Source organism: Delphinus delphis, chromosome 14, assembly GCF_949987515.2.
Source record: "Delphinus delphis chromosome 14, mDelDel1.2, whole genome shotgun sequence".
Taxonomy (NCBI): Eukaryota; Metazoa; Chordata; class Mammalia; order Artiodactyla; family Delphinidae; genus Delphinus; species Delphinus delphis.
This window is the reverse complement of record NC_082696.1, coordinates 2402456-2408584: the sequence shown is the minus strand read 5'-3', so window position 1 is coordinate 2408584 and position 6129 is coordinate 2402456.

The following is a 6129-nucleotide window of genomic DNA, read 5'->3' as shown; positions in this document are numbered from 1 at the left end:
TCTGGAGGCCAGCAGACGAAGCACCACCGTGAATGTGTCCCAGCTGGTCTGCCAGCAGAGCCTCACCTCCCCACGGCACGGGAGGGGGGAGACTTGCCCTTGAGCGGAGACGAAGCCCTGGAGACATACTTGGCAATCAGATTGATACGTCAAATATTTAATTCTGGTATTTGAAAGAGAAAACCAGGAAGCTTGGGCCCCGTGAGCCGGAGTGGAGGTAATTTGATGGGGCAGTTGGAAGCGCGTGGGGAGGTGGGAAATGGGAGATGAACACAGGTGATGGGCAGGAGGGAGGCCTGGAGAGGGCCGTGCGGCTGGGGGAGCGGGAGGTTCCGAGAGCAGGTCTGGAGGGGGCTGGAGGGGGCTCAGGGATGCGGAGGAGAGCTGCGACCCGGGCCTGGAAAGGGACTCGGGAAGAAACACCATCCTCGTCTTTGATGTGAGCGTGAAACTGGAAAGGAGTGCCAAACACCTTAGTCCTTTTTTTTTTTTTCCCGGTACGCGGGCCTCTCACTGTTGTGGCCTCTTCCGTTGCGGAGTACAGGCTCCGGACGCACAGGCTCAGCGGCCATGGCTCATGGGCCCAGCCGCTCCGCGGCATGTGGGATCTTCCCGGACCGGGGCACGAACCCGTGTCCCCTGCATCGGCAGGCAGACTCTCAACTACTGCGCCACCAGGGAAGCCCCCTTAGTCCTTTTTAACCCTCACATTCTATGTGATTTATTTTGTCTTCCTCTCTGACTAGTAAAATGGCTTGTGTACTTTACTCCCTGACTACGTAAACCCCGTTGGAGCGGTGCTAGTACGTTCTGGGTGAGGCTGAGGGTGTGGGTCACCTAGGGCCCAAAGCCTGGCCTTGAGTAGAACTTTCCAGGCTCCTGGAGGGCTCAGTGGGAAGTGATTGACCTTATTCACTGAAAGCCGCCCTCCTGGCCCTGCAGCACCCCTGGCCCTACCTGTCCACGGAATCACCGTCCGGCAGAAGTCCCTGAGCTGCTGTCAGTGGTCACCAGGACCAACCAGCCAGAACATAGCCAGCATCCAGGGGCTCGTCCACATTCCTCACCTGCGACCCACGTGAATACTCCTTTACATCTTAGGACCTCGGAAACTACTCTCTCAGGACCCAGAAAATTATTCTCTTTTGAAACACTGGCAAGCCTCCTGGTATCAGATAATGATTGTTAGGCCATCTGTGTTCTTTTTGATCGCCTGGGCTGCCAGTAAACTCAGCACTCGTTTTAGACGATGACCGTGAGCCCGGCAGCGTAAGCCTGGATGGCTGCCATGCTCACTTTCTCCTTATTATTATATGCTTTTAACTTCACTATTTCTACATTTAACATTTTATTTTAGATATACCTTTAATTTTTAGGAAATTTTTAACAATATATTGTGATATACTTTCATACGTTATATTTTTAAGAACCTGGCCCTCATTAATTACTCTGAGCAAGTAGTAAGATTATGCCTTTGTTCCTGAGCCCTGGGAGGTGGGTCAAGAGATTTATGATTGTTGGATCCAATCCAGTCGAGGCTTGTACTAACTCCACCCGCGTTCAGAGATAGACGAAACCATTGCATTTTAACCTTGGTCTGGGGCGTTCATTCTCTTCACTCCACTGTGTACAGCCCTTCACGGTGTTTTATAATAACACACTGTCTTTTTAAAAAAAATTCGAAGCATTTTATTTTTTTACATATACATATTCCCTCTCTCTCTCTCTCTCCTCTTTTTCAGATTCTTTTCCCTTATAGCTTATTATAAAATATTGAGTATATTTCCCTGTGCTCTACAATAGGTCCTTGTTGTTTATTTTATATATAGTAGTCTATGTTAATCCCTAACTCCTAATTTATCTCCCCTGCCCCTTTCCCCTTTTAATAACACACTGTCTTACTTTTTTTTTTTTTTCTGGTACGCGGGCCTCTCACTGTTGTGGCCTCTCCCGTTGCGGAGCACAGGCTCCGGACGCGCAGGCTCAGCGGCCATGGCTCACGGGCCCAGCTGCTCCGCGGCATGTGGGATCCTCCCAGACCGGGGCACGAACCCACGTCCCCTGCATTGGCAGGCGAACTCTCAACCACTGCGCCACCAGGGAAGCCCACACACTGTCTTAATGATTCCTTATGAAGCAGGAAGAGTCCCATTTTGCAAATGGAACAGTAAGAGCAAGATTAAATCACTTGCTTTCTGCCACCATTCAGCCTTCCCAGAGCAACGCTGACATGATGCAGGGGCCCCACCGTTCACCCTCCCCACCCGCTCCTGCCCAGGTGGAGACAAGAGCCCCGAGGACTCTGCCTCTCGGCCCCGTCGTTCCAGGGCACCTGGGCACACGCCCAAGTTCAAAGGATGAAGAGGAAAGAAACGGCCCGAATGCCGTAGGCAGCCTTCCAGGAGGGCCAGCGTGCCGGCCCCGCAGCCGGTTGGCAGGGGAAAGTGTTATCCAGCTGGGAGGCTTCGGCAGCCCTGGCGGCGGCCCTCCAGACGCCCAGGCCTGCGTCCAGCTGGACCTGACGCCCTCCCGTCCCCGGAGGGGCTTGGGCTCCTGGCAGAGTTTTCTTTGGGCAGCAGCAGCAGCAGCAGCAAACAGAACAAGGTGCTCAGCCATCTGTTCAGAGCCTGGTGACGCCTCGGCCTCGAGTGCGCTCTTCAGGCAGCGGGATCTGCTTCAGGGCCACGCGGAGATGCCCTCCGCTTGGCTTCTCTGCCTGGAACTGGGAGACGGGGCAGCCTTGGGCCGGACATTCAAGTCCGGGCCTCTCTGCCCACATCCCCCTCATTGCTGGGTGTCTGCTGGATCTCTGCAGGCAGAGTGCCCCCAGCACCAGCACCCAGGCTCAGGAGGACTGAGTACTCCCAGCAAGGGTACCGAGCGTCTCGCTGCTGCCTTCTAAGCCAGGTCAGCCCATCCTCGGGGCGCAGGCCGGTGCTCAACGGCACGCAGCCCTGCGTCAGGTCCCACCAGGGCTGTCAGTCGCCAAGGGCGCCTCCCCGGCCTCCGAAACATTAAAATAAATCAAGGAAAGCCAGGACTGCCTGGGGGGCCTGTCTCCGGGCTCTGACGCTGGGACACTGTTGGACACTGTGCATCCCTCAGCCCAGGGCATACTCCTGGCGCCACTGTGTCTCGGGGCCAAGGTCTGAGGGATTCCTGCATAAGGCAGGGCACCTCAGGTTCAGATGCTCTGAGCTGAGCGAGCACCCACAGCCCAGCTCCAAACCAGGCCGTGGTCAGCCCGATCTGCAGGCAGGGCCCACGTGGCTTATGTACAGAGCCGCAGCGCTGCAGGTCGGCGGGTGGTCCGTGCTATCCAGCCCTCGTCGAGGGCCTTCTGCAGAGATGCTCACTGAGCTTTGACTCGCTGTGAAATGACTTGAGCTCCGCATTGGGGGAATGCAAAGGGGTCAGGCTTCCTGCAAACAGACACAGCGCAAGGTGGCCAGCAAGACTGGCAGAAAAGGGGAAACGGTGCTATGAGATTTCGAGAACGTAAAGCCTCAGTGGTGTTAAGAAGACTATAGTCGTGGTCCGTTCAGACCGTGAACTTGGGAGCCCTCAGAAGGAGCTGGGCTGTGGGATGGAGGGGGTCGGTCCTGGGCGGAGGGGAGGGTCTGGCGCCGGCAGAAAGGACTGGAAGTTGGGAGCCGTGAAAGGCAGGCAGGATGTGAGGGGGAGCGGCTGTGTGTGTTTGTGGCCTTGAGGAGACCGGCCGGAGGACGGAGGGGAAGCACAGCACCTGAGCTGTCTGACGGACGGGTGGGGCAAGAGGGTGCCACACGGACAGGATGGCCCTGCCTGGACGGCGGGGTGTGCAGAGCGTGGCCAGTCCCGGAGCTGGGGGTCCTGGGCGAATCCCAGTGGGGGCAGGTGGCATCTGAGAGGCCTCACGGGTCTACTCACAGCAGCCAAAATGTTTATTTATTTGATTAACACCTGTCTTCTCACTTGGCTGAAGCTGCAGGAAGGAAGGACAGCGTGTGGACTGGCTCAGCTTGGCATCCGGGGCATCTGGGGCTCGGGTGGTACTGAGTGAGTGAGTGAACGAACGACTGAGGAAGGGCCAGGCTTTGGCTGGAAGCTCGTGGACAGGCCAAGGATGGGTTCATCCTTCTTTGAATTATTGCTACATTTTCTTCACTCAACAAACCTCCATTAGGCACCCACTAGTATTACGTAGTAGACACTGGGAGGCTTGAGGTCCAGCAGGGGGAGATGCTCATACAAAAGACCGAGGTCAGAAAGTGTGTGTTCATTGGCCACGAGCATAGCCCAGACAAGCTCGATGGGTAGGGGCTGAGGGCAGGAGAGCGTTCAAGGTCGGCGAGGCAGGTGAGCAAAGCCCCAGAGTCAAGAGTGCCGCTGAGAGCGGCCAGGTGGCCTCCTGGAGGGCACTGGGCTGGGCTGAAGGACGCACCTCGGAAACACTGGCCACAGGGGGGTGGTGTTTAAACAGCGGTCTAACTGACAGGTCCATGAAAGGAGAAAAGAGGAAACACGGGGAACACTGTCCAAGAGGTGCCAGAGGGTTGGGATGCCTCAGAAAGAAAGCGGGGCTCAAAGAAGGGCCGTGACCGCATTACCAGGTGTTCCCGAGCCGTCAAAGATGGTGAGGAAGGAGCAAGACAGAGGAACGTAGGTACTGCTGGTGAGTGGGCAGAAGGCATGCGACCAGCATGCCCCACCTCCAGGCTCATTGTGTTATCAGCCTCACATGTCGTATCCTTTTGGAGATTACTTCTATACAATCTTTTTTTAAAAAAATTTATTTTAGCCAGGACATGGAAGCAACCTAAGTGTCCATCAACAGATGAATAGATAAAGAAGATGTGGCACATATATACAATGGAATATTACTCGGCCATAAAAAGAAACGAAATGGAGCTGTTTGTAGTCAGGTGGATGGACCTAGAGTCTGTCATACAGAGTGAAGTAAGTCAGAGAGAGAAAAATACCATATACTAACACATATATATGGAATTTAAGAAGAAAAAAAAAGGTCATGAAGAACCTAAGGGTAAGACGGGAATAAAGACACAGACCTACTAGAGCATGGACTTGAGGATATGGGGAGGGTGAAGGGTAAGCTGGGACAAAGTGAGAGAGTGGCATGGACATATATACACTACCAAACGTAAAATAGAGAGCTAGTGGGAAGCAGCCGCATAGCACAGGGAGATCAGCTCGGTTCTTTGTGATCACCTAGAGGGGTGGGATAGGGAGGATGGGAGGGAGGGAGATGCAAGAGGGAAGAGATATGGGAACTTATGTATATGTATAACTGATTCACTTTGTTATAAAGCAGAAACTAACACACCATTGTAAAGCAAGTATACTCCAATAAAGATGTTAAAAAATTTATTTATCTATCATTTATTTTTACTTGCATTGGGTCTTTGTTGCTGTGTGCAGGCTTTCTCTAGCTGTGGCGAGTGCGGGCTACTCTTCGTTGCGGTGTGCGGGCTTCTCATTGCGGTGGCTTCTCTTGTTGCAGAGCACGGGCTCTGGACACGCGAACTTCAGTAGTTATGGCACGCAGGCTCAGTAGTGGTGGCTCGCGGGCTCTAGAGCACAGGCTCAGTAGTTGTGGCACATGGGCTTAGTTGCTCCGTGGCATGTGAGATCTTCCCAGACCAGGGCTCGAGCCCATGCCCCTTGCATTGGAAGGCGGATTCTTAACCACTGTGCCACCAGGGAAGCCCTGGAAATTACTTTTGTCTGTTGTCTCCAATGGTCTACAACAGGGTAATGTGATGACTTGTGTGTGTGTGTGTGTGTCCAAAGTATGTGGACAAGAGTCAAGTCCATAATGTAATTGCATTTATTTAGAAACTCATACTCTATAAGTTTCAAGAGACATAAACCCTAGTCTGGCTTTGTCACTTACTGACTCTCAGAAGTAGTCACTGACTTGCCTGGACCTCAGTTTACCTGTTTGTAAAATGATGGTGTTGGGCTGCAATTTTTTTTTTTTTTTTTTTTTTTTTTTTGCAGTACGCGGGCCTCTCGCTGCTGTGGCCTCTCCCGTTGCGGAGCACAGGCTCCGGACGCACAGGCTCAGCGGCCATGGCTCATGGGCCCAGCCGCTCTGCGGCGTGTGGGATCTTCCCGGACCGGGGCACG